Genomic DNA, 24,062 nt, shown 5'->3' with positions numbered 1-24,062 from the left:
TTCCACCCGCCTCATCTTTTTGCTTGGCTGACTCCTACTTATCTTTTAGATGAATAGTTATAATTGACACTTTTTTTGGTCTTCCTAAACTAGGATAGGTATCTCTGCTGTGTGCTTCTGTGGTCCCCTCACTTCCCTTAAATCAACTTTTATCATAGTTTTCAATTCTTATTTACTAACTGTTATTCCCCGGACTAGAGTCTGCTCTGCCAGGACAAGGATTCTAGTCTTCTTGCTCATCCTTGTTTCCTCATTGCTAAGCATAAGGCGTGGGACATGGTAGGTTATCAATCACCTTTCTTGACTGAATAAAGTAAGTACATAATAAAACAGTATACGTTAGTTAATGGGGTTCTTGGTGACGATATACGTGTCATCTTCAGTGGCAGTAATTAACACTGCTAGGTTTTAAGTGCTTGGTTCTATGAGAAAGAATGATTGAAAGAAAGCAGAAGGGAAATGGAACTTACGACCAACAGCATTTATGTGTCTTTTGATGCCTGGTACTAGGCAAAACTTCCTGCAAATAAAGAAAAATACCTTGATGGACTTAATTTACATAGTATAAAATACAAAAAAATTAAAGACATTACTTTGCAATATGGTGTTTACTATGTACAATCTATTAAAAAAAAATCTCAGGTGTCAATACCAACATGCACTTACTCATTCGCTTAGCAGGCTTATTCTTTTTAAAAAAAAAACTTTTAATTTTGTATCCCCATGTGGCTCAGTGGTAAAGGATCCACCTGCCAAGCAGGAGACACGGGTTTGATCACTGGCTCGGTAATATCCCTTGGAAAAGAAAATGGCAACCTACTCCAGTATTCTTGCCTGGGAAATTGGTTGGACAGAGGAGCCTAGTGGGCTACAGTCCATGGGGTCACAAAAGAGTTGGATATGACTTAGCAACTAAACAACAAATAGCTGATTAACAATATCGTGATAGTTTTAGGTGGACAGCAAAGGTACTTAGTCATACATATACATGTATCCATTCTCCTCTAAGCTCCCTTCTCATCCAGGCTGTAGGTTTAGTCTTTGTGAATGTGCAGATACTGTTCTATATGCTTAGGAGCCAACAGTGAACAAAACATACGATATCTGACCCAAAGGAACATACGTTCTAGTGGTGGAGACAGTCAATAAAGAAAATAAATTATTAGAAGCTGGTAAGTTCCATGAGAAAAAGGAAAGGGGGAAAGGACATAAGAAGTATTATAGTGTGTGGTGGTGGTGGAGGATGCAATTTTAGATTCACTGGCCAAGAAAAGAGTCACTAAGACGGCCCTTGGGTAATGATCTGAAACGGGGCGAGGTAGTGATGTAGGCGGGCTTCCCTGGTGGCTCAGACAGTAAAGAATCCATCTGCACAGCAGGAGACCCAGGTTTGATCCCTGGGTCAGAAAGATCCCCTGGAGAAGGGAAGGGCTACCCACTCGAGTATTCTTGCCTGGGAAATCCCATGGACAGAGCAGTCTGGTGGGCTACAGTCCATGGGGTCGCAAAGAGTTGGGCACGACTGAGTGACTAACACTTTCACTTCTGTGAGCTGGGCAGGTATCTGAGAGACAGAATGATGTGGAGACCACAGGGTAAGATAGAATGTTTTCACCATTATTCATGTTTATGAACCAGAACCAGCATGTTGGGATCAAAGTGGACTGTTTATCAGAATCTGTAAGTGTTTCCTCTCTGGACAGCTGCCCTAGCTAAATCCTTAGCCTGAAAATGTACTTGGAGCATAAGTGGATTTATTTGTTCTTAAAAAGTTTGTTAGAAAGGCCCTACAGGAGCCTTTCTTTTCCCTCTTGTGGGTCAGAATTCTGCTTTGTTATCTGTGCTTACCCTTTGAGCTCTAGTCTGTGGCAGAACCACCTCTCTGAGATCTTGTATTCCTTGAGGGCAGGGCACATTTCTTGTTTAACTAGTTTACACAAGTCTTATCACACTGTCCCCTGCGTGGGGACCTGATAACTTATTTTGGCTGATAATGGAAGGGCTTTTCTGTCTACTTCTGTCCCCTTGATGGCTTCCTTATCTGTTCTCCTGTAGCACTGACTGTGAACTCATTTCATTACTTAATGAAATTTTATCTTTTATTATTGCTTATTTTTGCAGCTGTCTTATCGGTCCAACTAGAGGGAAACTTGCATTTTCTTTCTGAACTTTGGAGTGCTGGTTCGTAGCGGGTACACTATGTATGCATCACTAGTTGCTGTTGGTCATAGTGCTTGTCCCTTTTGGGTGAGTGAACCAGCATCTTATTTTTCCAGTGTTTTATCTTTCTGGTTTACGGTCTATGTCTTGAGCTCAGTAATACTTAGGACTTGGCCTGGGTACACTACTGGAGAGCCCAGGGGAACAGTATAGTTATTAAGGGACAAATCCTTTGTGAATTTTTATCCGTAAATCTTCCAGTATAAGGGTTTTTGTACAGAACAGTAGTTTTCTGCAGATTGACAGTTCTTCAAGAATCCTCTGCTGACTGTTCATGACATACATGTAGTAAGTTAATTGTTCTTTTAATTTTATTGGCAATTTCTTTCTTGCTTGGTGGTCATTTCCTCAAAAATAGTTGCTCACTCCAAGACAATTACTATTAAAAAAAAAATTAGTGCAAGTGTTAGTCTCTCAATCGTGTCTGACTCTTTGTAATCCCCTGGACTGTAGCCCACCAGGCTTCTCTGTCCATGGAATTCCCTAGACAATACTGGAATAGGTAACGATTTCCTTCTCTAGTGGATCTTCCTGACCCAAGGATCGAACCTGAGTTTCCTACATTGCATACAGATTCTTCCATCTGACACAACAAATTAATTGTTCCTTAAAATTTCATTCACATTTTCTTTCTTGATGGTTATTGCCTCAAAAATTGTTGCTTACTCTAAGACAATTATTATAATTTCTAGTAAAAGAGAATGACAAAGCCAGGTTCAGCTGCGGGTGCTGGTCTGGGCAGTTTCTAGCTCCTCCTGCGTGGGCAATAATCAGATCTGTGTCTCAGCAGAATTATAAATGGCTGCATTTCACGGCTCTCCTTAGCTGCTTTGCTTGGAATACGGAGCTTGAAACTGCTGATGTACTGTGCACTGTTTTCTATTGGCAGTCCACTCTGAATGGCACCAACTGGAGATAACTCTTGAATAAATACTGCCACTTGTTACATGTGGTTCCTGGTCCCCTAGTAGAATGTGCATGTGACTTTGAGGGTGTCATCCAGGAGCCTCTGATGTCCGCCAGTATGTCTTCGCTCACTGGATATGCTTCCTTATAATGACTTTTTTGACTGCTTTTCTGAAAATCTTCTGTATCCCAATCCATCTCTGTTTTTTCTGCTCATACACAAAAATCTATCTAGCGACTGATAGTTATGGAAAATAACAACGTGAAGGCTTGCAGTCAAAAAATAAATCCCTGTCTGCTCATGCACAGTCAGTGTCAGCTGTAAGATAGTTAAACTCAACATCTCACAGGTGTTCCTAGGGTCAAACACAGTGGCACACACTCTTCTCTTTGAGGTTGTTGCCTTTTTTTCAGAGCTGTTTAAATTTTGTTTTCCAGTGACATATTAAACAGGGAGATTGGGAAAGGCATGGGAGTTTTGCTGATGAATGTAGGAGACAAGCATAATGCGTGCACGGGGCACACACACACACACCCTATAGTTTACTCCTAGGTGGATTTTCGTAAGCCATAGCGTGCTGTAGATGTCCTCTGTGGGGATTCAGAGCTTTCAGTCCTCATCCTGTGAAACTTCCCATACCTTTGATGTTGACTTAGAACTCATTTTTGACTTCTGCAGCCTGTCTGAAAATTGCCTAACTTGGTTCCTAGTGTGGCTCTGAAATGCAAAGTTTAGGGTGGATTTGAAGTGTCACTTGGGTCCTTACTTTTCTAAGGTCAGTGAAGTGTTGCCATGATAATGAATACTATAATGCCCTTAATGAGTATTTAAATCATCATTCTCCTGAACTATTTATTAGGTTTATTCCTTGTTGAGAGCCAAAATGTAGGATCATGGGATCACAGTTACATGGATGGTGACAGACCTGGGTTGTTGTTAAGAACTGTGGAGATTTTGTCATCACATTTCTCATGTCTTGAGTTGTAGCATCTCTGGGTTCCGTCAGCTTCACCTGGGAGCTTGTCTGAAACACAGATTTGCAAGGTCCCGTCTTGATTTCCTGGGAGTGAGAGTGGGGGTGGGAGGAAACCAGCAATCTGTGTCTGAATAAGCCCTTCCAAGTTTCTGATGCACATTCAAGTTTAAGAGTCAACACACAGGTGGGAGTTGCTTTTCTTGTAGTCTCTTGAGCTTGCGGCAGATGATATTTTAATTTTCATATGAGGGAGGACAGTTATGTCTTCTTTTAAATTCTTTCTTGATGCAACTGATTGTCAGATGCAGAATTCTGATGTGAGGAGGGGTTGTGAATACAACTCATATGGCAGTGTTTACAGCCTCAGCCCGGTGCCCTGTGGATTTAAGTAGCACCCTTGGTTACAGGTAGATAAATCTACAAGGATGTTGTGAGGTTACATGGCAAGACTTTCAAAACACACCAACTTTATGTTTGTGGCAAGTGCTTTGCACAGTATTGTCATTTTTGAAATCATCCTTCATCTCTGTCCCCTGCCCAGAAATTTCCTTGTGAGAATTATGTTTACTTTAGACAGAGAGAGCTGTGTTTACTTTAGACTGCCATGATGGGGAATGGTCAGAAGGAAGGGACAAATACTACAAAAAAAGCATACTTTCTTTCCAGTAAGGACTTAAAGTTGCTTCCTATCTTGAGAGAGGCAAATGATTGTGGTAGGATGGAAGAGGAATAGAGTGCAATCGTAAGAAAATACCCAACCACATGCAGACAAGAAAATACATGGGGGAAAAGAATATGAAAAAGAAACAGTACAAATTCTTCTGGGTGATTTTTGCAAATCTTTGTAAAGATGGAACCAAGCAACCTAGTGAATCAGGTAGGGAATCATCCTAAAAATTGCAGTAGCAATGAATTCTTTTCTTTTGAGACAAGTATAGGAATCAGAGCCAACTTGTATTTCCCTTAGGAAATGTAGATGTGGTATCCCCAGTGAGCACTAAGTTAATATTGGATGATCGTATTTCAGCAACTGGGACAAAGATAGTTTTCTTTCTCCTGATTCTAACCAGTGTTTTTCATTAGCTTTACAACCACGGAAGAAAGATAAGAGTATGAAGATAAAATTTAAAATTGTGCTTTTTCTTAGAGTATTCATCTAAAGACTTGGTAGAAGGTGATGTTGGAATGGAATATGGCAGTAGCTTGTATTTGTTGCCTCCATCTATGCAGTATTATTCTAAGGCTTTAAAAGTATTGGACCATTACTCCTGACATGGTGTTGTGAGCCAGGTTCTGTTATCTTCATTTTAGTTGAGGAGAACGAGGCACAGAGTCAGAGGTTTGTTCACCTAGGATCCCACAGTTTCGTATGTGGTATTTAAGCCCAGGCAGATTCATTCAGAGCCCTTCCCTTTTACTCATCCATGGGCTTCTCTTTATGATTCCAAGTAAAGAATTGTCATGGATTAGCTTTTTACTATAGTAAAAGTGCTTGTTTATTAGAGCCCTCATTATATTTGGTCCCAGGAAGTCTTTGCCCTTAGACTTCATGTGGGTGTGTGTTTTGCATTTAACATGCAATCAGGAAATATTTGTTATGTATTATTATCATACCACTGAGTGTAGATTTTAGGCGGAGACTTAAAATATTTATAGCAAGTGGTGGCCTACTTGCTCTTATGATATTCAGTTCACTGGACCTCATGTGGCCTCCCTAAAGCTTAAATGGTATCGTGGTTGCACAGGAGTATCGTGGAAATGAGATGATGTAAGTGTAATGAGCTCAAATAACATGAGCAGAGTCTTAATTTTTTTTTTAAGTTGTTTTCCTTCTTTTAACAAAGATCATACCACGTTGGAAATATCTGGATTATGTCCCTATGGGTATTTAATTATTTTTTTAATCATAAGTCACCAAGATCAAGATTTAAAATGCTAATTTCTAAGTATGTTAGTTATGCATGGCTGGTATCAGATTACCTCAAAACTTACCTATTTAAAACGACAAACAGTTACTATCTCACAGTTTCTGTGGGTCACAAATTCCTGAGTGGTCCTTGCTCAGGTACTTTCATGAGATTGTGGTAGATGTTGGCTGGGACTGGCATCTCCTAAATGACTGGAGGACTCACTTTCAGAGAGTGCACTCACATGGCTTTTGGCAGGATCCCTCAGTTTCTCACCACATGGACTTCTTCAAAGTGACCTCTTGACATGACAGCTGATTTTCCCAGGGTGAATGATTGAAGACAGAGACAAATGACCTAATCTTGCAAGTCATAACTGTCACTTCTGCCACATTGTATTAGTCAGAAGGGAGTCACCAAGTACAGCCTGCACTCCAGGGAATTAGGCTTTGCCTTGTGAAGGAAGGAGTATTAAAGAATTTGTGGACATATTTTAGCCATCACACTGCGTGTGACTCTGCCTACTAAATCAGACTCCCTGTGTATGATAATTTGCATTTTTAACAGACTCCCTCAAATGGTTTCTGTGCACACTTAAAGGACCACCAGGTAAGTATTACAGTAATATTTGTTGGGTGATTCAGTCTCGAAGTAAATGGATACACTTAGTGTCACTATTCAGGCTTATTTAAGAAGCCAGACTTAGTGTTTCACGTTAGTGTTCTAAATTTAGTATTCTAAATAATTAAGGTGTATGCTTAGGCACTAAGTCTGGTACTTAACTAGATAATATAGTTAACAACGTTTTCCCTTGGATTTTACTTTATCTGAATAGGTCTTTAGCTTTCATTCTGTCACTCAGTGAGACAGATGAGCCCTCCTCTCATTTAGCCTGTGGTGTCTGAGCAGTTGCCTTCTGTGTATACACACAACCAGAGTAGGGACCATGCTGCTGCTGCTAAGTCGCTTCAGTCGTGTCCGACTCTGTGCGACCCCAGAAACGGCAGCCCACCAGGCCCCCCGTCCCTGGGATTCTCCAGGCAAGAACACTGGAGTGGGTTGCCATTTCCTTCTCCAGTGCATGAAAGTGAAAAGTGAAAGTGAAGTCGCTCAGTCGTGTCTGACTCTTAGCGACCCCATGGACTGCAGCCCACCAAGCTCCTCCGTCCATGGGATTTTCCAGGCAATAGTACTGGAGTGGGGTGCCATTGCCTTCTCTGGAGTAGGGACCATAGCTCACAGTTATAAAGAAATAGTATATGGCTGGGAAGGGCAAGGCAAAAGGGTGTCCTGGGGTTTCTGTTTCAGGATCCAGGCAGCTGAGCAAAATGTCTGATCATCCTTAATGGTTCCCTGACTTCTGCAGCTACATACTTCCTGTTAAGGAGAGAGAAGGGTACAAATCCAGGAAGTTGAGAGAACAGTCAGATGAGTTCCAGAGCCCCTCTAACTGCACTTCACTCCGTCTCAGATGTTAAAGGCTTTTAGTGGGCAACCAGGCCCCTTTCTCCATCATTTTCGTACCTTCCCACCAGCATTACGTCTTCGTCCTCTGAATCCTTACCTATGAGGATCACAGCTGGTTATTTCAGAGTGGAGGATGCACGTCATAGAAATATGTGTGTGTGTGTGCGCGCAGGTGCACGCTCAGTCACTCATTTGTGTCAGACTCTTTGAGACTTCCACAGACTCCTCTGTCTGTGGGATTTTCCAGGCAAGAATACTGGAGTAGGTTGCCATTCCCTTCTCCAGGGGATCTTCCTGATCCAGGGATCTAACCCACGTCTCTTGCATCTCCTGCATTGGCAGGTGGATTGTTTACCACTTGTGCCACATAACTCCTCTTCAAATCTATAGACCCACCACCCATCTCCTTCCCTCCTGCCCCTAATGAAAGAAGGCAGATAAATACAGATGCTCAGAACCCTAGTCTCACGTTTTATCTGAAATTCCTCAATTGGTAGGAACTCACAGTTAGGGGATTAAGAACCCCAGAGAGGAAATAAACACAATGCGTAAAGAGAGGCCTGTTCAGCATGAGCCCATTTGCACCCAGAGTCTGTGATCACACACTGGAACGGCCATATGATAGAGCTGACATGCCCCAATAGGTACAACAGATTGTTCTGCTTGTAACCAATCAATACCGCAATTAACAAATATTTATTGAACACCTAGGAAGCACCCTGGTTCACACAGCCCTCATCAGCTATTTGTTAGAGCAATGCAGAACCTCCTAACCCCTATGCCTGGCTTAAGGCTTACCCCTGCCCCAGTTAAATCAATTCTGTACATTGAAACCAGAGTGGATTTTCCTAAAATATACAAACTTGACCAGGTCATTGACCTATTTAAAGTGCTGTGGCGCATGATCAGAATCCAGATAAAGCCCACTTTTCCTAGCACGACTTAAGAGGAGAGTCGCAGTCTGGATCCTGCCTGACTCTGCTTCCCCACTGCTGCTTCTCCAGTCCCTAGATACTCCCCATTCCACATGACCCCACTGTGCCCATCTCTGTGGTGCCGTGTAAGAGTGGATAAGGCAGTGGCCTTAGAGCTGAGCTTGGTAGGCTTTGATTCTAGCCACAGCTCTTGTGACTTTCAACTTGTGTCATCTTGGACAAATTACAGTAGATGTTTCTGAGCCTTCAGATTCATTCTTCTTCTGCAGAAATACACTACTAGCCTCACAAGATTCTTGTGAAGATTAACTGTGATAATATTTAAAATGCTCAGTGCAGTGCCTGCCCCGTAATTAAGACTGAATAAATATTGCAGCTGCCGTTACCCACGGTGTACGGAAGGCCCCTGGCACATAGTAGCTGTTTAATAAAGGAGAGGCTTTTCCCTCCCCAGCTGTAGTCTTGTCTTTGATCATGAGATGCCCTAACTGGCATTCAGAGTCTGACAGAGATGGGAGTGGCAATGGTGAAGGTAGAGGTGCAGGTTTTTAAGAGACAGAGAGGAAAATGGTGGAGGATTTGAGGAATAGATATGAAAAGGATTATGTATTTCCAGGTGATTTTTCCTCCAGTAGAATATAACTAATAACATTCTTTGCAGGGCCGGGAAAGATGATAGTGGGCTGGGATTCAGAAGAAACTGACAACCTGGCCTTTGGTCAGTCACTATTTTTTTGGCCTTTGTTAGATCATTTGTAAAATGGATTTGCCATTATAATTAACTCAGCTATTACGTTTAAAAGCTCTTTGAGGAGTACAGGTCATACTCTAAAATAAGCTGACAGTGTTATGCCACCAGTCCTACACAGCGTGTTTAGAAAATGTTCTTGAAAGCAACATTTACATATAATCAATACTGAAGCATGTATTTCCTCAACTTTCTAGAGATGGAAGTTGCCAGGTGATTAGAGTCATGCATCCTGGGAGTGTTTCTCATGCTTCTCCTCATACCTTGCGTGTCTCTCTTTTCCGAAGATCTCAACTTTTGCAGTGGGAAGGATTGATTGAAACCTAGACTAGATAAGACTTGACCCAACACTCAGTTTTCCCACCTGTGATCTGGGGGTGATAATGGCCATGCTGTCTCATCATTGTGAAGTTTAAGAGGCATGCATGGATGGCTAGAGTGTGTCTGGGTATTTGAGACATGACAGTCTTTTCTCTTCTTACTTGGATGCCTGAAATGGTTCCTCATTGTCCCTGAATATCCCACTCCAAAATCTTCAGTTAAGAAGTGGACTCCAGAGACAGGCTGCATACGTTCCCTCTTCAGATCTTATTTGTACCTTATCACCTCTAAGTTGCCTCTACTTCCCAGCCCCCAAAGTAATTATCCTCCAGACTGAAAACTCTTCAGATAAGTTTTCAGTTTCTCACAGGCTTTCCCCTCTCCTGTGCCTTTGGCCTTGTGCTCCCACTAGGATACATCTCTCAGGCTTGTGGAACTTGAAGGTCCTATTCACATTATGCCTTTTCCCAGAACCACCCCTCCCCACCAGGTGGGATCAGGCCTTCAATTTCCCTGTTCTTCCAATGCATGTTTTTTTACTTCTAGTATAGCTCTTATCACAGTCTGCCTTGTAGCATAGTCATTTTTGTGTGTTTCCTGGTCTGGATTCAGAGCCCCTGGAGGGCAAGGACTGTTGTTTTATTTTGTGTTGCTTTTTCCCACCCCCCTCAGTGCCTGATGTAATAGGGGTTTAGTAAATACTGCTTGAATCAATGCACAATTGGAATCGTCTCTCCTAGTCTTGTTTGCAATGCTGTAATACAGATCAGGTGAATGTAGAATTTTGGCTTAGTGGATTTAGTTCAGCATAGGAAGTGAGTTTTCCAAGAAGCAATACTAGCTTTGAAAACAGAAATTGCCTTTAATCTTGTGGAAAACACATGCCAGCCCTCCTCATAGTAGTCTCAATTACCGGAGAGCATTGCGTTACTGTAAAAACACAAATAAATAAACCCATGACAATACTGTGTTTGGGAGATAAAACCACATAAAAGCCATCTTTCCCCAACTCTTTGGCATGATAATTAGGGGTTTCTGGGAGGAAAAATAAAAAGACACAGGCAAAGAACAAGTGATATTATGTTTAAAAACACTTCTCGCAATTGTCAAGGTGGGAGTAGGGGGTTACATTTTCCATTCAGCAAAAATATTCTGGTTCCTCCCAGCTTATGCCAGACCTAATGCTGTGTTGATTGCATTGCATGATAAATTTGGGCACAAGGATTTCCAAGATGCCAGGCAGTACCTGGAGGGCAGGAAGTGTCATCCAAAAAGGAATGCTAGGGAATTTATTTCTGTCATACTTCACCTGAACATGACATATTCTTCCAAGTGCTGGTTCTCGGTTGACTCAAGCACGCCCTCAGCAAATCCTTTGTTGTGGGCTGCAGCTTTGCACTGGATTTTGTTTACTGATGACTACTTGACTGTCTGCCTGGCTCATTTTTAACCCTTGGGCTCTGGATCCAGGTTCTTTTGAGAATTGAGAAGGAATGATTTTGTCAGGCACCGAGGGCTAAAACCACACTGAGCAGAACTTCTCATCAGCCACTTCTCATCACCACCATTGCCATCATCCTTCACCCATTGCAGTAGCCTCCCAGCTCTTAACCTCTGTCTCCCTGCAGAGTGTTCTTCACTCAGCAGCGAGAGTGGCTCTTTTAAAACGTACTTTGGATCACATCACTCCTCAGTTCAGAATCCTCCAGCTAGTCTTCCACTTCAATGAGAAATGCAGTTCAAAGATTGTACTTACTGTGGCCTCCAGAATACTGCATGCTCTGGAACCCGCTGTCTCCCACCTCATCTCCACTGTCCCCTTCATTGATCCTCTCTGACCCTTGAGCTTGTTGTTCTTGTTGTTCTTAAACCAAGCTATGCCTTCCCAACCTCAGAGTCTTTGCACTATTGTTCTTCTAGCCTGGAATATTCTGTACTCAGATGTATGTGTGGCTCACCCTTACTTCATTCAGCTCTGCTTATGTGTCACCTTGCCAGGGAGGTCCTGTTCACCTGTGTCCCCAGTGCTGAAACAATGCCTGGCATATAGCAAGGATATAGGAAGTCTTTGAAGTGTGAGTAAGCGTTGGCTAGCTATTCTAGCCAACTTGGAGAGAGAGTGTGGCCGAGAGGAACATTGACTGTGGAGTTAGATGTGAGAGCCTCACGGCTGGATTTGTCATCCTCTCCCCTCTGATAGATGTTCCTCCTTAAAAAGATTCTTTAACTTCTTTCAGCCTATGTTTCTCTATGTAAATGAGATTTTGCCTACTGCATGTGATCATTATGAAGAGTATGTCAGATAATGTTTGCAAAGTGCCTGGTGTTGTCTCCGGTGCACAGATTAGATGCTTTCTGACTATTAATTCTCATACACTCTGCTTCCTAGTTGTGGATGGTGGTTTAGCACTAAGTCATGTCCGACTCTTGTGACCCCATGGCTAATAGCCTGCCAGGCTCCTCTGTTCATGTGATTTTCCAGGCAAGATTACTGGAGTGGGTTGCCATTTCCTTTTCCAGGGGATTTCTCCAACCCTGGGATTAAAACCTGGGTTGTCTACGTTGCAGGCAGGCAGATTCTTTTATCAACTGAGCCACCTGGGAAGCTGCCTATGTATAGGATAAGAGTAATGTTTGAAAATAGTTTGAATGTTTTCAGTAATTTTCAAGTATTCCTGCCTAATCATCAGATTTGGACATTTCTTAGACTTCAGGGTATTAGCTGGGGTGACCCTGTGGGCACATTGGGGGATTTTGGTCAACAGAAAAAGGGAGAAGTTAGCAACTGGGTGAGGGAAGGTTCACAGTCCTGCTTGTGGTTCAGTAGGGACTGCATTTATGAAAATGGCAGTTAGGTCCAGGGCACTTGAGACCTTGGACTGTGCCAGCAAGTGTGGTATTTCCATTTACATCCTCAGGGTAAGTACAATTTCACCATTATTCCATTGAGGCTCTCCTTGCCAAGAAAAACCCATTGTAAATTTCTGGTTTAAAGATTCTGCAGTTTTAGGGAGTCGTACTTTTTGTTGCTTTAACATTTTCTTGGCACCATAAATTTTAAGCCCCACTGGTCTACCTTGTAAATACTGTACAAATGTTGTGAAAAGCTGAACCACGTCATTTGTTTTTCCTCTGTTCCTTGTAGGAAATGGTGACGCTCCTGCCCCCACCCACTGCTTCCCCTGGGTTTCTGCTCAGGCAGTCTGGAGTGAGAAAGTGAGAGTGGGGAAGAAAGAAAGCCAGGGAAAGACGGGAGCTTCTTTCTGTGGACGGGTTGCGCCTGGCAGGAGACATGTGTCCTGGCAGGATGTCTGCGTGACATGGATCCATTGTGTGGGTCCCTCCTGCTGGACCAGTGGCCAGCTCCCAGCCAGGCCACCCGGGGGAGGGCCTCTGAAGCAGAGAGCCCTTCACAGTCTGGAGCCTCTTGCGCCCAGCCTCCTGAATAGGACTCCAAAGAATAGGAGCCGTGTTCCCTTTGTCACCTACAGCCCTGCTTTCCCATCTGCACAGTGGATGTGCACTTGGGGGCACAGTTGGCACTTGGAAGAGTCCGCAGGAACTTGTGTATGCGCAGTGTGTGCCCAGCGGCGTGGGGGGAGTGGGGCACACACTCTGGAGATGGCTGGGGGCCGGTCCTTGCAGAGAAGGGGCCGCCCTCTTTATGAGGCAGGGTTTGCCAAGAATGCGCTGCCCTTGAGAGTGTTGTGGCCAACAGGAAAAGCATTCATGGCATCTGAATGAACGGCAGCAGCGGTTCCTTTCTTCAGGAATAATAGGCATTCTTTTATGGAGCTAGCCCCTCTTTTAGAGACAGAGAGAGCAGCCCGTTATTTTTCAGTTAAAATTTATTTTTTTAAATGGTGATACCTCAGTTGCAAATTACCCTGGCTTTGCTATGAAAACATTTACAGCTAGTCTTCTGATAATGGTTTTAAGCTACCATCTCGTAGAATCTTCAGATAATATGCCAAAATGAGATAAGGCATCAAAGACTTCCATAGCCCATCTGTGTAGCTGATTGCCTTCAACTAGAAAATGGATATGTTTTCTGAAAGGGAATGGGTCTGTTTCCCTTACTGTGCATCTTGCGTGCAGTCTGACTTACCTCTTTTTATTGAAATTGGGAAGTTTTTTTTTTTCCCCCTATGGACTTGACAGTACATCCTTATCAGGAAGTTTGATGAGGGACAGAGTTGTCATGTTGAAAGGATCAAGTTGAAGCACCAATCTGAAAGTCATCTTTGGGATGATAGATCTTTTTATTGTAAGTAAACAAGATCAGGATAAGTAGATTTTAGTACTCTACTAAATGCTCTGCTGTTTGCATCTTTTACAGACTGCTTTCTGATCTTCTTTTTTTGTTTGTTTCTTTTAATGCTTAAATGAGGCTTGGGATAATGAACTGCACATTTCAGCAGTGCATATGTTCTACATATAGATGGTGAGAGACAACAGAGCCTTCCCTGACTATTTCTCACACTCTAAGAGGCCCCCATGAGGCCCCCATCAGTCAAGGACTTAGTGTTGGAGACAGTAATTTGTGTTTGGACTTGGGTGACTGTCAGTCTGAGTTTAGTCAAGAGAGGTCATGCTATCTGCCACACAGTCTTCTCGTGGGAAGACAGATCAGGCCTTTTGCCTCTGAAATCCGAGTACTACAGAGGATAGAAGTGATGTCTCGGTTTGGGACATCAGTTTCTGAGGATAGAAACTTGACTCTGGGCACAAGCTTTCTCCTTGGGAGGCAATTAACATAGAAGGAAAGATTTCTGACATCTGAAGGCGTTTATTTCCTGGTGATCTCTAAAAGGGAGGAAGGAAACACTTTTTGGTGATCCATGTTTCTCAGGCATGGTGCTGGGTACTTTACTATCCATTAGTTTATTTAATTTCCATTCTTTTCAGTGAAATTCAGGTCATTTCATCAGCTCTTGGAAATGAACATATCCAATCACATTCTGTCTTCCCGAGGCAGATTAGAAGAATATTAGCAGATTAAGTCACTTTGGGCTTTGTACTTTGCTTTTTGTGTTAAACTCATTTATTCTGGTTGAGATCAGAATCTGGGGTAGGGTGGAACTGAAATTTATGTGGAGTGACATTGGTTGAGTGCTAGAAATGAAGGCTGGCTTCACAGAAGTGACTTTCTCCACGTTGTTGCTGTGCTCTTACCTTCTGCCCACGGCATTCCCAGCTGCTGTCAACTGTGCCTTCTTGCTCCATCCTGTCTGGTATCAGAAGTCCCCTGGCAGTAGTCGAGGATTATTATAAAGGGCTCACTTTTGAGCCAGTTGACCGATAACTGTAGAGTGCATTATAATTTACCAAGAGCTTTCACTAATACATCCTCTTCCCGTAAGAATTATAAGATAGGTTTTGTCGAGGGCCAGAGAAGTTATAAATCAGCCCCGGTCTCTTATCCAGTGACAGAGCCAAGATTCTAGTTGGATTATCTGTTGCCAAATCCACTGCTTCTGTATACTGCAATTAGCTTCCTGCTCAGAGTATGTCACTCACTCACTCATTGATGCAGGACATGTTTGGTTCGCACGGACTTTGAAGCCAGACAGCTTTGTGACCTCGGGGAACTTCCCCTTGGACCTTCAGTTCCTTGATCAGTAAAATGATGAGTAACAGTGATAGACTCTATCTGGTAAGGTTATTTTGAAGTACTTAAAACAGGCTTTCATGAAGTGTTTCTAAATAGGAAGTACTCACTAGATGTTTGCTGTTTCATCACCACCACTACCACCACCACCATCACCATTGTCATCAGAGGCCCGTTATGATCAGTCACTGGAGAGACGGACTAGGATGCAACTGTGTTACTGAGAGTCACTAGTTCTGATGTGAGAAGCAAATATAAAAACACAGAACCAGCTTGTATGGTAAGTTGATAACTAAAATATGGGCAGAGTGCTGGGGAAGCATAGAGGAAGGAACGTTTATGCTTTTGTTGCCAAGAACCCAGCTCTCTGGCAGCTCATCCTTATAGCTTCCACCCCCACGCCCACCATTGGTAACATCCCTGTCTTACTCGTTTCTTACTGAAGGCTGTATTTAGTGTACCAGGTCTTATGGGTACTTTGCATGAGAAGAAGGAGAAATAGAATATGTCTGGCTAAACAGTCATCTGGAGAAACAAGACCCGTATTTAACAATTGGAGGACTGTTGAGGACAGCCTATTCCAGCACTCTGGTGTGCAGTGTTCGTGTGAGCGCCACAGGAAATCAGATGTGAGTAAGTTCTTGTGGGTTGGTGAGGGAGGTGGACTTTGGGGGGAAAGTGGGCCTTGAATCACAGCTGAGAGAACTTAGAATTTGGATTAAGTGCCGCTAAAGGACGGAGAGCCTGGTAAGAAGTGGTGTTATGCTATTAAAGCCACGGGCTGCCTTCAGTGGAAGGGGTGAGTCCTGCCTTGGGATGTGGGTGGTCCCAGAGGTAGTTCCACTCCATTGCTATAGGAAAACCTGCCTCTGGACCCCAACAGGATGCACACAGCCTGTCTCCACCCTCTGCAAAGCCCCATAATAACATCTTTGTGTTCATGGTGATGCTTCTGGTCATTTGGCAGAAGATTAAAACCCAGAGAGACCCACAGCATGGACACTAGTCTGAGTGGGTCTGTGAGCACCAGCCTAGCTGTAGCCTCTTTGTTTGTGAGCTGTTTGCCTGCATTTAAATGCCATTTACATAAGGAGCTGTCAGAGTTGAGTTGGCCCATGATTATTCCTTGATGTATGTTGAAAAAAAAAAAAAAAAGGGAACAGAAACAAAAAGAAAACCCTGGCTAATGAGGAGCTGGGTTCCTTTTCTCCATTGATGACAGCTTCCTTTCTGATCTGAAGGTCCGTCAGAAGCGAAGGTGGTGTGTGACTGTGGGGTTATGTCCCCGCCGAAGCTGTCTTTCCTTCAGAGTTGTAATTGATGGGGAGGCCTGTCACTTGTTATGCTGACGCTGTGCAGATTTTTGTGCAGCTGCCAGCCAAGAGAGTTTTAGGACAGTATCTGATTGGGTCCGGGTTGTGGCAAAAGTGATAATAAATAGAAGGCTGGCGAGGGTAGATTTTGATTGACCCGAGATTGTATATTATTAAACTGAGTCTGCATGTACATGTCAGTTTATGAAGAACCAGACCCATAATCCAACTTAGGGCTGTGGCAGTTTGGGTTTATTAAATGTGCTTTATATCACTATTAATATTGAGAAGCAAAGAGGGATATCTGTAATCTTTTAATCTATGCAATAATGGTTTGGAGGGAGATTACCAGACACATTGGACTATTGTTTGCCTATAATTGTATTCAGAACTCTCCGAAGCATTGATTTGTTTCTGGCATACTGATTTGGCTCAACAGTCTCATAAAGCTTCTTTATAGTCCTCTTTGCTTTGGATTTTCCAAAAATAATTGGAGAATAATAATAATGTAGCTGGCAATAAAGAAGAGAGAGTCAGGTTGAAAGCAGATTTCTAACCAAGTGGATAGCCATAAACATCTTCGGGGCTCGTAAACACCTGGGCCTGTGACCTTTGTGTTTATAAGATATTTATCGTCTCATGGGCTCTCTGCTTGGGGGTTATCACTTCAGTGCCGTGTAAGATTTGATTGTGTTTAGTAAGGAGATTCTGAATTTTGCTGAGTAGGGGAAATGTGTCCCTCTTCTTGGTTTTTTGTTTTTTTGGGGGGGGGACAACAGATCTGCCAGCAGAGGCAGATCTTTCCAAGGACAGAAGCCCAGAGCTTGATTCTAAGGAAAAATGGTATGGGGGACCCAGCAAGGGCACTTTTAATAGAAATGACTTTTGAAAGGAAAGGACTAAGGCACCACATCAAATAAATCCAAGTAATAATGATGGGTTTTCCTTTTTAAGTAGAAATAAAAAATTTGATCCAAATCAAGGAAACTTTCCTTGGCGCTGTTGCTGCCTTCTCACCCTTTCCTCCCCTTTCCACAGCTGACGTGGGGAGATGAGCCAGAGAAGTGCTCTCCAAGTTCAGTTGCCCTGACTGTAATAAGAAGGCATGATTACGTGCTGCAGAGACACAGCAGACTGCCTTCCATCTTCAGCGGTTCTTTAAATGTTTCTTCAGGAAATTCTAGGCACTCTGTCAATTTGTATCTTCCCCCTGATGCTGTGGCTTAATTGTTCCTAAAGGAAAAAGCTGGATTCCTGTGAACTGACAGATATGCTGGGCTGCTTGTGTAAGCTGTTAGTTGCCTGGTTCATGGTGCACACAGTGGGCAGCAGGCGTAAGGAGGAAGTTTCCCAGAAATTGGCATCTTCAGAGAGTTTTATTATAACTAGCTTTATTGTGACTAAAGTATGAGCCAATCTTGGGGTGTATAGGACCTGTATTTTTCAAAGGAGACTGTTCTCTCTAAGACTTAGTTTCTTGTCCCACGAGGCTAATTGCTGCTGCATTTCATGGACTTTATGAGGTGTGCTTTCCTCTGCCCTGCTCCAATCAGATGGTACTGCTTGGAAAGTAATATAAGCACAGGATTGATACAGAGCTGCTTCTGCAGTAGCACTCTGCAATGGATCGTATGGGAGGAAGGAAGAGAAACCTTACCACATGGCAGGAGAGATGACATACAAAGGCAGTCAGTCAGTCGATTGAGATATTTATTACTCACCTACTCTGTGCCCAGCTTTGTGAAACATAAAAGAAGTATGAGTTCTCAGCTCCAAAGGTGCATTTTGTCCACTTGGAAAGAATTTAGGTCAGTGTTTCTACAAGTGTGGTCCCCAGACCAGCAGCAGCATCCTCTTCTGGAAACTGCAGATTCACAGTGACCACCCTGTGATCACCAGAAGAATTAGAGACCCTGGAGGGTGGAGCCAGCCATCTCTTTTACAAACCCTTGCAGATGATTCAGTTGCTCCCCTGGTGGCTCAGACAGTAAAAAATCTACCTGCAATGTGGGAGACCCAAGTTTGATCCCTGGCTTGGGAAGATCCCCTGGAGAAGGGAATGGCAACACACTCCAGTATTCTTGCCTGAAGAGTTTCATGGACAGAGGAGCCTGGTGGGCTACAGTGCCTGGGATCGCAAAATGTCATCTGCAATGTCATCTGTCTGACATCTCAAATGTCAGACACGACTGAAAGATTAACACTTGCAGATGATTCAGATTTGTGCTAAAGTCCGAGAACCTATGCATTGGGTTGAGCACTTGTTAGTAAGGCACGTGGAATTAAGGGTTGCTTGCTTGTAGAGTTCAGAAAAGGAGAGAATAAGATACTCTAGAATGGGATGCTAACCTGAACTGTGCATTAGGTGTGAAAGGGGTCAGAGAAGGAAGGGGGCTATGGATCATCAAGGCAGTATTTCCTGGGTGAGGGGGATGTGGAGGCAAGTTTTGAGGAATGAATAGAAGAGAGGGAAGGAGAGGAGCGTGAATGAGTGCACATGTGATGGTGAGGGCTCTGTTCCTTCAAAGAGCACAGTTCATTGTAGGGAGAATGTGGACTCTCAAAACTCGAGCCAAGAAAAACAAATGTCAAGTACAGAACTTAGTTTTGTGAAGAAGAAAAAAATGTTCCTCACAGGTTGAATTCTAATGTGGGTTCATCTCTTTTTCTCACCTCTGGCAGGGGTGCAATTAATTGGGACCAGGAATCTGGTACCTGGAGAGGCTTCATAAAGTGAGGATCTCAAGAAGAGGGTATTTACCTCTGTTAGTTTTTCAGTCCTGTCCGACTCTTTGAGACCCCATGGACTGTAGCCCACCAGGCTCCTCTGTGGAATTCTCCAGGCAAGAATACTGGAGTGGGCAGCCATTCCCTTCTCCAGGGCATCTTCCCAACCCAGGGATCGAACCCGGTCTCCTGCAGTGCCGGCAGATTCTTTACCGTCTGAGCCAGCAGGAAAGCCCAGATTTACCTAAAGCCACTGTTTTAAAAGTGGGAGGCCTGTGGTACTGGTGAAAAATAGGGGTAACTGTGTTTTAAAGGGATGAGATGCCTGCATAGGTAAAGTGCTTTGTGTGTACTGGAAAGAGGGAGCTGAGATCTAACGTAGGGGTGCAGGTGGATCCAGAGAAGTGGGGGTGTGAGAAAATAAAAACTAAAGTCTAGTAAGTTTCTGTTTTTAAAGGCAAAAAGGAGCCACTGAAAGTTATGGCAAGATGAGAGTTACTACACATTTCATGATTCTAATTAGAGGGCTGTCAGTGACTAGAGGGAAGTAGATAGGTTTGAAGGCTATTCCAGCTATAAAAGTGAGAGATGACCAGGGTTTGAACTAGTGCAGCTCTAGAAAAGTGGTGTGAGCAGCAATAAGGGGTCACACGGTGGTTGAAAATGGAAAAGAAACAATGGACTAGCCACCAGTGTCTTCCATGGGTAGTTTAATAAACTCCTTACAAACTGTCACTGGTATATCTTAACTGTGATCACCCCTTTAATGATATGCAAATCAATTTTTTTTGCAGAAGGTCCGAAGGCTGTGTAGCTGAGAAGTGGCAAATTCTAGATGACTCAGATCTGTTTGCCTGAAAAGCCTGTACCCTTCTGGTCTAGGTGCTGAACTTTGGCAAATAGAATGATGCATGTTGTTTAGAATTGGGCAGTGGTTATCTTGACAGAAATCTGCTGGGAGGAGATGTTAAGAGAAAGGGAAACAACAGCATAGGACTTTAAAGTTTCTTCCATGAAAATGTATTTGGAAGCTTCAGCAGGGGACAGATAGCATCTTGCCCCACCCAAAGGTAGACCCAAGGGCTGTTTTGTTTTCTTTGTTGACCAGTGGTCTAGAAATCAGAGTTGAGAATGGGTTCTTTGACCCAACATTGGCCTAGGCAGCTCTTTGAATCCTGGTCCCATCAGAACATACATATAAAAAAAGCAAAAACAGAAGAATGTACATATGGCTCCCACTCTTGTGCTTTGCTGTGAAGGTTGCAATTTTAGGACATGGAGGTTTTCAATGTCTTGCTTGTTTCTTCTTGCTTGTTTCTTCGGCTTACTTATGGCAAAGGTCCTCATATTCTGCAAAGGACAAAAATGAGTCCAAAATGAAATGCTAGGGAGAAGAGGAGAGAAAAGATTACAACTAAATAAACTAGGGAACTTGAGTTGTTGAATTCAGGGGATTTGTTTTTATCTCCACCTCCTAGTATGCGTATTGGTATTCACTACCGTTGTTAGGAGATCAAACCATGTAAGTCATTTTATCTCCACACCTGAATCTCTTTTTCAGCAACTTACTCTCCTCTCCGCCTTTTCTCACACCTTCTCAGGTGGGGTGTGCTGCTCCAGCTGCCTTGCTCCCTACTCCTGAGTAGAAGCTGAGGGGAGACCCTTTTGGGTATCAGGTTACATCTGGAAATTCGATTGTGCAGAACGGTAGTTGGCTTAGCAGTGGGATGAGGCTGCATGCCTCATTAAGTTTGAACTCCACTCTGCAGGTTCTTGTGGAGACACGGGGGGATTTTGTTTAGATAAGGAGCCCTTGAAAGGAGGCTGCTTGTTGAAGTGTACGTCAGCAATAGCGATGAAAAGACGCCTAAACATATGTCCCACAGCAGCTAAAGTCCATCAGCCTGGTCCATCAGCAAATTAGTAAAATACCCCTGCTGTTAATACAAGTCTTCGCAGTTTACTGACTTGTGTGCTTAACTGTTGACTGCTGTTTTTATTAGAGGAAACTAACACATCAAACTAACACTGCAGTGCTAGGCCAAGTGATCCAGGTTTTGCTTACGTTGGGGAATCACTTCAGCTCATGCCACATGATGTCATGACATCAGTTTTATGTGCACGTAAAATGAAGTGCTTGTTAGATATTGAAGACGTCTATGATCGTTAGGTGGGACAAAGGCAGGAAAGTCTCGTTGGTACAGGGAAGACTCTAAGTGTTTTGTATGAACAGTTATCTTTCGTTAATACTAATTTTTGTGATCCATATGAATGAGGTCAAGTGTTCTTTAGACCTCTGATGATAAATGTATTACTGCCAAAGAGAAATGGGTGTTATAGGTATTGAGGTGGTTTTGTTAGGTACTTTCAGAGTAATTGAGACATGATTCTGAAGTAGTATTCTGAAGAGATCGTGCTGACTTCAAATCCAGGCTGTGTGATTTTGACCCAGATCTGCTTGCCTTTGCCTCTTTCTTTTCAGCTGTAAATGAGAGCTAATACCTCAGAGATACTGTGAGGATTTAGTGCTTAGCTTTATCCCTAAATACACATTCTCAATACATCAGTCACTAATAATTATGACAGATCATTAGTTGTCATTATCATTGGTGGAAATTGGTCCTGTTTGTGGCAGAAGTATAAATTCTATAGGATCAGAGATCAGCTTATTTCCTCCTTTTCTTGGTTGGGCTGCTGTTTCTGCTCTTTCCACTAGTCCCATAAGTCCTTAGTTCTGAGAACCCACCTCGCTGGACCAGCCATTTCAGTGTCTCTTGTTTCTTCTGTGAACAGCTTCACCTTTCCTTTGGTCTTGGTGAGGCCACAAAAGAGAACAGTCAGATAAGGATTGATACATTCGGTGGCCATAGTTCTCACTCTGGTTTGTAAGTGTGGGGTAGTTACTGGTGAAATTGAGCTTTGCACCTCCTTCTGTATCTGTATTTTTGGTCTAGTTTGAAAGGCAGTTGAAAGCTGCATCTATTTTGGAGATTGTGAAATAAGAGTTTTAATGACTAACTTAATAAAAGGTTGGTGAGGTTAAGCAATAAGCACAAAATACTTTTGCTACATTCTGGGTGCCTCATTTTCACTGATGATTTTGTGTGGATAGTAACTTAAATGCAGGAAATATGTTTACTGACACATAGTTTCCTGGGATACTCAAGGGAGAAATTTCTTACCCAGTAAATAGAGCTTTCTTTAGGTTTTAGGCAGTTATCTTTTTTAATACTAATTTTTGTTATCCATATGAATGAGGCCAAGTGTCCTTGAACAGTTTTAGACCTCTAATGCTGAATGGATTACTGCCATCTGTCATTATAAAGGAAACTTTCCTGAGACAGAAGGACCTGAATTAGTGGTTCCCATTCCCTGATAGCTCAATTGGTAAAGAATCTGCCTGCAATGCAGGAGACCCCAGTTCGATTCCTATGTTGGAAAGATCCACTGGAGAAGGGATAGGCTACCCGCTCCAGTATTCTTGGGCTTCCCTTGTGGTTCAGCTCATAAAGAATCCGCCTGCAATGCAGGAGACCTGTGTTCGATCCCTGGGTTGGGAAGATCCCGTGAAGAAGGGAAAGGCTACCCACTCCAGTATACAGGCCTGGAGAATTCCATGGACTGTATAGTCAATGGGGTGGCAAAGAGTCAGACATGACTGAGCGACTTTCACTTTTCAATGAACTCTAGGATCATAAGAATCACTTGGGGGTGCTTTTTGAAAAAACTCCAGTGCCTTGGCCACAATTACAGGTAAATCGTTGCTCTAACATGGGGCCTGAAAATTGATGTTGTAAAAATAAAAAATTCCCTAGGTGAGTCCAGTGTGTAACTAGATTGAGAAGCGCTAACAGGAAAGGAATTCCTTTTGATGGAAGAACCAGTGGAATGAGAGAAGTTCTAGTTTTTCTTAGCAGGAATTCTGTTGTCTCCCATCACAGTGCCCATTTCGACAGTGGCATGGTGCCGTTGTGCTTGGATTACAGTTCAGAGGGTATCAGTTGCGCCTTTGGTATCTGAATCCTCTGCAGCCAACGTAGTGCTGGGCGTATACTAGATGTCAGTACCGCCTTCCTTCCCTACTTGCTTTCGATGACTAAAATGATGGAATTGAGCCCAGTGTACCAGCTGGTCATTTCCCCTTCTGTGGTTCATGAGGGAGTAGGTCCACAAGCATATATTATTTTTTGTTGTTCTAGGAGGGGGAAAGACTCCCAGTTTTGAAATGCTTTAGGCATAACACTGATCTTTGATTAAGGTCAACAAATTTATGTTGCTGTGTACAGCATAAATTGCCAGGCGTAGGTGGTACATGTGGTGCCATTTATTACCTCTATAACACCTAGTCCTTCCTAGTGTGGGTTCTGTACACCAAATGGAAACAAGTTCTCTGTTGCCCTACTTTGCTCTTAAATACAGCATAACTGTTTTGTTCAGGGGACACAAGAGTTTCTTTTTATTCTTCTTTCTTTTTTTTTTTTTTCCTTTTTAGATAGCCCAAATTGCATCAGGGCAGGAAGATGTAATTATTCATAAAGGGAGAATTCTGTGAGCACACGCGACCATGGCCTTAGAGTTTGGTAAACTGTTACTTGTGTGGTTTTCAGATTGAGTAGTACCAAGCATATATTGAGTAAGAGTAGCCCCTTGTTATCAGGTAGTGCTTTTTCGTGTGTGTTAATTCCCTGTCTACAGTGTTGATAGTGTTAATTCCCTATGTACAAGGTTGTTTTAAAATCTCCTACAAGGCTGTGGATTAGCAGGGCAAGTAACTATTGTCTCCACCTTATGAATAAAAAAATTGAAGACTCAGTGAGTTTAAGTGATCTACCTCAGGTGGTGATATTGGCCTTAAATTTATGCTTTTGACCATAAATCCCTTCAATATACTGAGCTTTGGGGAATGCTGTCCCTTGAATTACAACACCTG

At 43.0% G+C, this 24,062-nt stretch overlaps 1 protein-coding gene and 1 long non-coding RNA gene across 9 annotated transcripts in view; both read left to right on the top strand.

Annotated features, from left to right (window-relative positions):
• Window positions 1–24,062, top strand: part of AUTS2 (activator of transcription and developmental regulator AUTS2) — a 1,221,294-nt gene that overhangs the window by 196,185 nt on the left and 1,001,047 nt on the right. The gene's annotated exons all lie outside the window — the stretch shown is intronic.
• The window catches only part of LOC133238917 (uncharacterized), a 158,083-nt gene that overhangs the window by 70,858 nt on the left and 63,163 nt on the right, over window positions 1–24,062 (top strand). Inside the window, exon 2 of the long non-coding RNA XR_009733675.1 lies at window positions 1–24,062. This exon is cut by the window's left edge and continues 41,043 nt beyond it; it is cut by the window's right edge and continues 63,163 nt beyond it. This is a non-coding gene — a long non-coding RNA (uncharacterized LOC133238917).

The sequence above is a fragment of the Bos javanicus genome, chromosome 25 (assembly GCF_032452875.1).
Source record: "Bos javanicus breed banteng chromosome 25, ARS-OSU_banteng_1.0, whole genome shotgun sequence".
NCBI lineage: Eukaryota > Metazoa > Chordata > Mammalia > Artiodactyla > Bovidae > Bos > Bos javanicus.
This window is presented reverse-complemented; position numbering and strand designations above follow the sequence as displayed.